The following is a 10738-nucleotide window of genomic DNA, read 5'->3' as shown; positions in this document are numbered from 1 at the left end:
AGAGGGATTCTCTGTGTTCTGAATCTGATTACTCTGTAAGGTATTTCCCATCCTGATTTTATAGAGCTGATTCTTTTACCTTTTCTTTAATTAAAATTCTTCTTTTAAGAACCTAATTGATTTTTCATTGTTCCTAAAATCCAAGGGTTTGGGTCTGTGTTCACCTGTACAAATTGGTGAGGATTCTTATCAAGCCTTCCCCAGGAAAGCAGGTGTAGGGCTTGGGGGGATATTTTGGGGGAAGACATCTCCAAGTGGTCTCTTTCCCTGTTCTTTGTTTAAAACGCTTGGTGGTGGCAGCATACTGTTCAAGGACAAGGCAAAGTTTGTACCTCGGGGAAGTTTTTAACCTAAGCTGGTAAGAATACGCTTAGGGGGTCTTTCATGCATGTCCCCACATCTGTACCCTAGAGTTCAGAGTGGGGAAGGAACCTTGACATGGTGGCAGAGTGGTGGGATCATTTTGCACCAGAAGCACAGTAGGATTTTAAAAGGTTTTGTAAAAGGTGATTGCAATCACAGAGTCTTTCTCTCTGCCTGGGGGACAGAGCAGCAGGCATTACAAAAGGACTTTTCTGTAGGCTGAGAACAGCTATCAGAGAAAAAGATATCAGGTTACAGCACAGCAAAATTTTACAAGCCAGTTTTTGTTTTGTTTTGTTTTCTTTTCTTTTCTTTCTAACTCTCAGGCGTAAAGTTAGTTAAAAACAGAGAGGTTAAGATGACAGACTGCACTGTTCAACAGAAGCTGGAATTAGCCAGATTTGAGGCTGAGGAAAAACAAAGGGAACATGAAAGACGGGTAAAGCAATTTCAAGTTACACCTGAAATTTAGAGCCCTTAAGAGAGGACCTGGATTAAGTAATGTGGCTTATGTAAACCAGATGAGAGATCTGTTAGATAAATGGGTCAAAGGAAGGGGTGTAACTAGCTTTGAAGGAATGTGTGATTTAATGACTCAGGAGCAATTCCTGAATATATCCAAGGAGGATATAAAACAGTGTTTATGGGATAAGAAAATGGACTCAGCAGAAAGTCTTGCTTCTTATGCTGATCAATACAAGCAGTCCCAGACTGCCAGAGAGGCGGGGCAAGCTGGAACAAAACGGGTGAAGGGAGGAGAGAGGAACAACCCTGGTCGCAGTTGGAGCGGACACCAGAAGGGACACCCTCAGACCACACCCTACTACCAGGGGCAGCCCAAGGCCCCAACTACACCCCAAGGAACACTCCAGACACCTTATCATCCTGCCACACCATTCTCCAGCAACCTACCTCGGCCCAGTGACTTGTCAGCTGGACCATGTTTTAAACGTAACGAGCCGGGGCCTCGTTATATAAAGGCCAACTGCCCCAAGAACCCCAACAGATTACAGTTCATTGCACCGAAATCACACCAGAGGTCCTCAGGCCCAGATACCTCCCAAATACCTTCAGAGCGGGGGGAAACGGTGAGTGTGGGCGAGAAGAAGGTCATCACGTGGAGGGACACTGGAGCACAAGTGTCAGCAATCCATGCTTCTTTAGTGGACCTCAATTTAATCGACCCAGAGGTCCAAGTGACAATTCAACCCTTCAAGTCAAACTCTTTTGACTTGTCTACAGCCAAGTTGCCTGTCCAGTACAAGGGCTGGTCAGGAACGTGGACTTTTGCAGTCTTTGATGATTATCCCATCCCCATGCTGTTGGGGGAAGACTTGGCCAATCATGTGAAGCTAGCCAAGAGGGTGGAAATGGTCACCCGCAGCCAGGATAAGCAAGCTGTCACACCTAGCTCTGTTCAGGAAACTTCTACCAGGACCCGGTCAGAGGTGATGGAACCAGACCCCATGCCAACATCTGCAACAGCACTAGTGGATCCAGTCCCAGAGACCTAGACAGAGCCAGTCTCAGAACCGGAACTGGCAGAACAACCAGCACCAGAACCATTGCCAGCACTGAATCCAGTACTTGCAACCCCAACACCAGAGGGCCCCACTGAACCTGCACCGGCAGCAGCAGATAACCCTATACAAGAGGCTCAGCCGGAGCCTGAACCCCAACATAGTGCACCAGCGGAGAGCAGTTCACAGTCAACGGAAACAGTCCCATCACCTGCATCGCTTCCAGAGGGACCAAGCCCAGGTCCACAATCCAATGAGGAATTGATGTCTACAGCATCAAAGGAACAGTTCCAGACCGAACAGGAAGCAGATGAAAGCCTCCAGAGAGCTTGGACGACGGCACGAAGCAACCCACCGCCTCTCAGCTCTTCTAATCGATCCAGGTTTGTTGTAGAAAGAGGACTTTTATACAAGAAAACTCTTTCTGGTGGACACCAGGAAGACTGGCATCCTCAGAGACAGTTGGTAGTTCCACCTAAGTACCAGGTAAAGCTATTAAGCTTAGCCCACGATCATCCAAATGGCCATTCTGGGATGAACAAAACCAAAGACCATTTGGGAAAGTCGTTCCATTGGGAGGGAATGGGCAAGGATGTTTCTACCTATGTCCGGTTTTTTTAGGTGTGCCAAAGAGTGGGGAAACCCCAAGACCAGGACAAAGCCCCTCTCCAGCCACTCCCCATCATTGAGGTTCAATTTCAGTAAGTAGCTGTGGCTATTCTGGGTCCTTTTCTGAAAAAGACACCCAGAGGGAAGCAGGACATACTGACTTTCATGGATTTGGCTGCCCAATGGCCGGAAGCAGTAGCTCTAAGCAACACCAGGGCTAAAAGTGTGTGCCAGGCACTAACGGACATTTTTGCCAGGGTAGGTTGGCCCTCCGACATCCTCACAGATGCAGGAACTAATTTTCTGGCAGGAACTATGGAAAGCCTTTGGGAAGCTCATGAGGTGAACCACTTGGTTGCCACCCCTTATCATCATCAAACAAATGGCCTGGTGGAGAATTTAATGGAACTTTGGGGGCCATGATATATAAATTCATAAATGAGCACTCCAATGATTGGGACCTAGTGTTGCAGCAGTTGCTCTTTGCCTACAGAGCTGTACCTCATCCCAGTTTAGGGTTTTCACCATTTGAACTTGTATATGGCTGCGAGGTTAAGGGGCCATTACAGTTGGTGAAGCAGCAATGGGAGGGATTTACACCTTCTCCAGGAACTAACATTCTGGACTTTGTAACCGACCTACAAAACACCCTCTGAACCTCTCTAGCTCTTGCTAAAGAAAACCTACAGGATGCTCAAAAAGAGCAAAACACTTGATATGATAAACATGCCAGAGAGCGTTCCTTCAAAGTAGGGGACCACGTCATGGTCTTAAAGGCGCTCCAGGCCCATAAAATAGAAGCGTCGTTGGAAGGGCCATTCACGGTCCAGGAGCGCCTGGGAGCTGTTAATTATCTCATAGCATTCCCCACCTCCAACCGAAAGCCTAAGGTGTACCATATTAATTCTTTAAAGCCCTTTTATTCCAGAGAATTAAAGGTTTGTCAGTTTACAGCCCAGGGAGGAGATGGCACTGAGTGACCTGAAGGTGTCCACTACGAAGGGAAAAGTGCGGGTGGCGTGGAAGAGGTGAACCTCTCCATGACCCTTGGGTGCATACAGCGACAGCAGACCAAGGAGCTGTGCTTTACCTACTCGCCGACGTTCTCAGCCACCCCAGGACTGACTGAACGGGAATACCACGCCATTGACACAGGTAATGCTCACCCAGTTAGAGCCCAACCTTACCGAGTGTCTCCTCAAGCTAAAACTGCTATAGAACAGGAGATCCAGGATATGCTACAGATGGGTGTAATCTGCCCTTCCCACAGTGCATGGGCATCTCCAATGGTTCTAGTTCGGGGAGATACGTTTTTGCGTGGACTACCGTAAGCTAAATGCTGTAACTTGCCCAGACAACTATCCTATGCCACACATAGGTGAACTATTGGAGAAACTGGGATGGGCCCAGTTCATCTCTACCTTGGACTTAACCAAGGGGTACTGGCAGGTACCACTAGATGAATCCGCCAAGGAAAGGTCAGCCTTCATCACCCACGTAGGGCTGTATGAATTTAATGTGCTCCCTTTCGGGCTGCAGAATGCACCCACCACTTTCCAAAGACTTGTAGATGGTCTCCTAGTGGGATTAGGAGAATATGCAGTCACCTACCTTGATGATGTGGCCATATTTTCGGATTCCTGGGCAGAACACGTTGAACACCTACAAAAAGTCTCCAAGTGCATAAGGGAGGCAGGACTAACTGTTAAGACTAAGAAGTGTCAAATAGGCCTAAACAGAGTGACTTACCTTGGACACAAGGTGGGTCAAGGAACTATCAACCCCCTACAGGCCAAAGTGGATGCTATCCAAAAGTGGCCTGTCCCAAGGTCAAAGAAACAGGTCCAATCCTTCTTAGGCTTGGCCAGATATTACAGGCGATTTGTACCGCAATACAGCCAAATCGTCGCCCCACTGACAGACCTGACCAAAGAGAAACAGCCAAATGCAGTTCAGTGGACTGAAGACTGTCAGAAGGCCTTTAACCAGCTTAAAGCAACACTCATGTCTGACCTATGCTAAGGGCCCCAGAGTTTGACAAACCGTTCCTGGTAACCACAGATGCGTTTGAGCATGGTGTGGGAGCAGTCTTAATGCAGAAAGGACTGGATCAAGAGATCCTGTCATGTTTCTCAGCAAGAAGCTGTCTGAGAGGGAAAGCCACTGGTCAAGTGAGCTGTAGCTCACGAAAGCTTATGCTCAAATAAATTGGTTGGTCTCTAAGGTGCCACAAGTACTCCTTTTCTTTTTGCGAATACAGACTAACACGGCTGTTACTATGAAAACTGGTCAATCAGTGAAAAGGAATGTTACACAATTGTCTACGCTCTGGAAAAGCTACGCCCATATGTTTGGGGATGGCGTTTCCACCTGCAAACCGACTATGCTGCGCTACCGTGGCTTCATACCGCCACGGGAAAAAACAAAAAACTTATTCGGTGGAGTTTAGCTCTCCAACATTTTGATTTCGACATCCAACACATCTCAGGAGCTTCTAACAAAGTGGCTGATGCACTCTCCCATGAAAGTTTCCCAGAATCAACTGGTTAAAATCGTCCTTGAGATGTGGAAAATATTGTTAGTCTTTATACGGTTAGTAGTATATTTAGAGATGCATGTGTCTTATTAACTCTCTTTTCTCCTAGAGCTCTAGGAAAAAATAATAGCCAGTGGTTCACCCTATCTGTGATTTGGGGGGCGTGTCATAAATATAAAGGAAAAGGTAACCACCTTTCTGTATACAGTGCTATAATATCCCTCCTGGCCAGAGGCAAAACCCTTTCACCTGTAAAGTGTTAAGAAGCTAAGGTAACCTCGCTGGCACCTGACCCAAAATAACCAATAAGGGAACAATATACTTTCTGGAGTGGGGGGGAACAAAAGGTTTGTCTGTCTGTGTGATGCTTTTGCTGGGAACAGATCAGGAATGCAGCCTTACAACTCCTGTTAAGTTAGTAAGAAATCTAGCTAGAAATGTGCTAGATTTACTTTTGTTTAATGGCTGGTAAAATAAGCTGTGCTGGATGGAATGTATATTCCTGTTTTTGTGTCTTTTTGTAACTTAAGGTTTTTGCCTAGAGGGATTCTCTATGTTTTGAATCTGATTACCTTGTAAGGTAATTTACCATCCTGATTTTACAGAGCTGATTCTTTTACCTTTTCTTTAATTAAAATTCTTCTTTTAAGAACCTAATTGATTTTTCATTCTTCCTAAAATCCAAGGGTTTGGGTCTGTGTTCACCTGTACAAATTGGTGAGGATTCTTATCAAGCCTTCCCCAGGAAAGGGGGTGTAGGGCTTGGGGGAATATTTTGGGGGAAGACGTCTCCAAGTGGTCTCTTTCCCTGTTCTTTGTTTAAAATGCTTGGTGGTGGCAGCATACGGTTCAAGGACAAGGCAAAAAAAGTTTGTACCTCAAGGAAGTTTTTAACCTAAGCTGGTAAGAATAAGCTTAGGGGGTCTTTCATGCATGTCCCCACATCTGTACCCTAGAGTTCAGAGTGGGGAAGGAACCTTGACAGGGGCCCTGTTCTCTGCTGGCCCTCCAGTGCTCCTATAATAAAAATAACAGTGACAAGGGAGAGTGGCTGATAAATAGTTATACAGGGCGAACAACGAGACTGATTGTGCACAACGCTGTCTCAGTGACCAAACAGAAACCTGAGAAATGTTTGTATTCTCTCATCTCTATCAGTCAGAGCATTCAGAGGTGCCCAGTGCAGGGCACTGACATCAGGCCAGAGGTATGATTTATAAGCTGACAATGTCCTTTTAAACATGGTTCTTGCCTGCTAGCCCCCAATCCTGCAAACCCTTGCCATGTCGGTAACTCTACACGTCAGCACTGCCGTTGCAGTCATCGAAACTCCTCCTGTGTGAAGCAGGCTGGTGTCTGCAGGATTGGGGCCCTCACGGTAGTGTTGCCAACTCTCTTGACTTCCTAGAGAATCTCCTGATACTTGGTGTGTTTTTCCTTAAAGCCTCAGCTCATGGAGTCGGCTGATTACCGAAAATCTCAGCGTTTGTTTGACTCGTGGGCATTGCTAGCTTTGAGGGTTGCAGAGAAAAGCCTGAAAACAAGAGCCCCAAAGGGCCAAAAACCAGCAGGCAAATTAAAAGAACCTAAAATTGAATAATCTCGAGATTTTTAAGCCAGGCTCATGATTTTTGGAGGTCTGATTTGTGATTTTTGAACTTTGTGGTTGGTGACACGAAATGCTGTGGGAATGGGCCTTAGAAGCACCTTTGGACCAACAAGCGTGAGATTAGCTGAACTTGTAAAGTTCTTTGTCCTCCAGTGACTAGAGTGGACCACGGTATGTTCTAGGAGGGACTTAATAAAACGCAGGATTTCCAGATCGGAGGCCATTTGTGAGAGCTCTGTGTAAGCACATGGCCCTGGCCTCTCTCAGGTCACACACGACAACTCACCGGATACCACCTCTGCCAGTAGTAATGCACGTATAATTAGACAATTATATTCCCGACCCAGAATTGACAACATCACCACTTCCTATGGTAACACTGCTCACAGCCCCTGTTGGTCCACTGAGTCCTGTTACTGCCCCAGAGGGAAGAGGCAATGGATATTAACTGATCCGACACTGGGATCTAAGCCAAAGAAATGAGAAAAAGCTTGAGGCTCATTGAGATTAGAGATAAAAAAGATGCATCCGTTCACCTGCCTAGAGCCAGGGCAGGAGTCTGCCCTGTGGTGCATCTTCTTAATGTTAGTTCAGTTAAGTCTCTGCTGATGAGGTCTCCTCTGCCTCCCTTGGGACATGACTGTTCTACAGCTTCATACATCTCATTGGCATGACATTTTTGCTGATCTTCAGCCTAAATTCTCGCCTTCCTTGTTCCCTCCTAGCGCTTGTGTAGCCTCCTATCATAGCCTGTAAATGCTGACCACTAGCCTCGGGTTCCCACCTGAAAAGTAAAGTAGAAATGACGCTTACCTACCCAATGGGGTTATGAGGGGAGTTAATTAGCTGCTGTTCATTAAGCATGTTGAAGTGGAAGCACTACATGAGTGATAGGTAGTATTTGAACCAGGTGACACTCATTTATATATTATAGAACAGGTAACAATGTCCACAGTTAATGTGGCCTGATATTTCCCAACATAAGATCCCATTTTCAGGTGCCAAACATAAATCATTTGGTCTGAAATTTCCTATGCTGGGTGTTTGCCTCTGGCTGAATTTTTCTGGAAAGTTTCAGCTCAAACAGTTCAGCCATTTCTGACAATGAAATTCAGAAACAATAAATTGTTTTTGCCTATGTTAAAAAAATTATCAATTTCGTTGAGAAGCTCTAGCGCCCCCATGCTTTGGGGCAGGACCCTGACATTTATAAGGGGGTTGCCATGATAAATTCCTTGTGAAAACATGCTCAAATCTGGGCAAGTCTGAAACCTTTGAATAATCTCAGTTTGTACACGCTCAGTAGAGCTGTGTTAGAATTGGGCAGCCAAAGTCTCTGCAGATTCCATCTGAACTGGGCATGCTCCACCCCCCTTCTCCAGCTCCCGCTGGGACCAGCTGTAAATGGGCTGGAGGAGGAGGGACAATGGGGGATCATGTGGAGGACATATCACAGAGCTACTGAGCAAGCTCCATCCCAGAGATGCAAGGGCTGAGCAGGGCTTTCCCAGCAATTGGTGCTCGGGGCCTGGGCACTGGAGCTGAGACTGGAGAGGCTGTTCTGTGCCCTCCATGGCAGGGAAGCAGGAATCTGCCAGATTCTAACACAGAGGGGTGGGGAAGAGCCGTGGGGCTGGAGCTCACGGAACAGGAGGGACTATGGCAAGCTGCCTGGGGCAAGAGGGGACTAGGAGCAGGAGGCAGAGAGAGCGGAAGGGGAAGAGGGAGATGCTCAGGAATGGAGGAGGATAGGAAGGGGGGGCGGCGTGGGTGGATCATGAGCAGGTACTGGGGACAGGGCCAAGAGCAGAGGGCAGGAGGATAGGAGTGTGTGTCTATGTGGGGGAGATGGGGCAGAAGTCGAGGGTTAAGAGCGGGGCCAAGAGGTACAGCAGTGGGCAGAGGACAAGGAGGGATCGTGTGGTGACAGGAGGTGTCAAGGGCTGGTCCCAGGTAGTCAGGCCTGGTGGTTGGACCAGAGGTCGGAGCCGGACATAGGGTCAGGACCGGGCTGAGGGTACAGCTGGAACCAGGGTCCAGGGACAGGCCGGGGTCAGAACCGAGAGCAGAGTCCATAGACAAGCTAGAGTCCGGATGCAAAGCTGCGTAGTCAGAGTCTGGGGCTCAGAGGCAGGGCTGGAGCAAGGTCAGAGCTGGGCCGGGACGAGGCTGGAGCAGAGACAGGAACTGGATCAAGGGTAGGCTGGCAGCCTAGGGAGCCTGGCACACCGTGAGGCAGCAGGCAGCTCCTGGCTGGGCTGGCCTGTGGCACAGACTGACCTGCAGCTCAGGTGGGGTGGTGAGCCTGGCAGTCCTCAGAACTGTCTGCCCAGGGACAGGCTGCAGCCAGGTGAGTGCCGAGTGAGCCTGTCGGAGGCTGAGTCATGGCTACGACTATGATTATGCCACAGAAGTTATGGACTCCCTGCAGCTGCCCAGTCGCGGGTGGCAGCCGGGGGCCCCTGCAGCTCCCCCAGGGGCATTGGAACCCTGCCGTGACAAAAAAGCCTTACTCATGGCACCTACTGAAGAACTGGGGATGGGCAGGCATAAGTCGGCCCACATCTAAAGCCTCCCCCCACAGCTTCAGGGTAGAGCTATCAAACCCAAGCAACAAAAAATTGTGGGGGTGGGAGGAGCAAGTGAGAAAGAGGGATGGGAATGAGAGTCACAGTGTAAAATCAGGGAGCCAGAGGGGGACACGGAGCAGAGAACCCCGGGCAGCACCCGCTGCTCCTCCAAGGCGTCCAGGGAGCCGGTGGAATTCCGCCCGGAGACATGACCGGAGGAGCGATCAGAAATAGGCCCCACAGTCTCAGAGGCCCCCACCCATCCAGCTTCCTCCTCCTCCTGGTGTGGTGGATACCAGGGCCAGGAGGAAGATGACGAGGGGGATCTCATGACTTCGTCGGGCCATGGAGGGGTGTGCACAGACCAGGAGCGCAGCCAGAGCCAGAGGAGATGGTTCTGGAGGAGCTGGACAAGAGGCTGCAGCCTGGCGCACTCACGATAGGTGTGCACCCAGGTCCCCCTCTCGCTGCGGAAGGGGCAAAAAAAAAGAGGGGGGGTGGTCAGAACGCCACCCCTGGAATTGTGCCGCCCCAAGCACGTTCTTGCTTTGCTGATGCCTGGAGCTGGTCCTGGTGTCAGGGGAGGGGCTGAACCGTGCCAGGTATATGCCCGTGTTCACAGCTCCGTGATGGAGCCATCAGGAGTGAGTCATGGCAGCTGAGTGAGCAGCCCTGGTTTGTCTGCAGGTTTGCCTCACAGGAGGGACCACGAGGGATGGCACAGTGACAGAGGAGGAGCCAGGACCATGAGGGACCGTGCGGCGGTGGAGGAGCCAGGACCATGAAGGACCGTGCGGCGGTGGAGGAGCCAGGACCGTGAGGGACCGTGCGGCGGTGGAGGAGCCAGGACCGTGAGGGACCGTGCGGCGGTGGAGGAGCCAGGACCATGAAGGACCGTGCGGCGGTGGAGGAGCCAGGACCGTGAGGGACCGTGCGGTGGTGGAGGCGGGAGGACCATGGGGGACCGTGCGGTGGAGGAGGAGGGAGGACCGTGAGGGACCGTGCGGCGGTGGAGGAGCCAGGACCATGAGGGACCGTGCGGCAGTGGAGGAGGGAGGACCATGAGGGACCGTGCGGTGGTGGAGGCGGGAGGACCATGGGGGACCGTGCGGTGGAGGAGCCAGGACCGTGAGGGACCGTGCGGCGGTGGAGGAGCCAGGACCGTGAGGGACCGTGCGGCGGTGGAGGAGCCAGGACCGTGAGGGACCGTGCGGTGGTGGAGGAGCCAGGACCGTGAGGGACCGTGCGGCGGTGGAGGAGCCAGGACCGTGAGGGACCGTGCGGCGGTGGAGGAGCCAGGACCGTGAGGGACCGTGCGGCGGTGGAGGAGCCAGGACCGTGAGGGACCGTGCGGCGGTGGAGGAGGGAGGACCAGGAGGGACCGTGCGGCAGTGGAGGAGGGAGGACCGTGAGGGACCGTGCGGCGGTGGAGAAGCCAGGACCGTGAGGGACCGTGCGGCGGTGGAGGAGCCAGGACCGTGAGGGACCGTGCGGCGGTGGAGGAGCCAGGACCGTGAGGGACCGTGCGGCA

Source organism: Lepidochelys kempii, chromosome 25 (genome assembly GCF_965140285.1).
Source record: "Lepidochelys kempii isolate rLepKem1 chromosome 25, rLepKem1.hap1, whole genome shotgun sequence".
Lineage (NCBI taxonomy): Eukaryota > Metazoa > Chordata > Testudines > Cheloniidae > Lepidochelys > Lepidochelys kempii.
The sequence above is the reverse complement of the archived record's forward strand: the minus strand, read 5'-3'. Positions refer to the sequence as shown.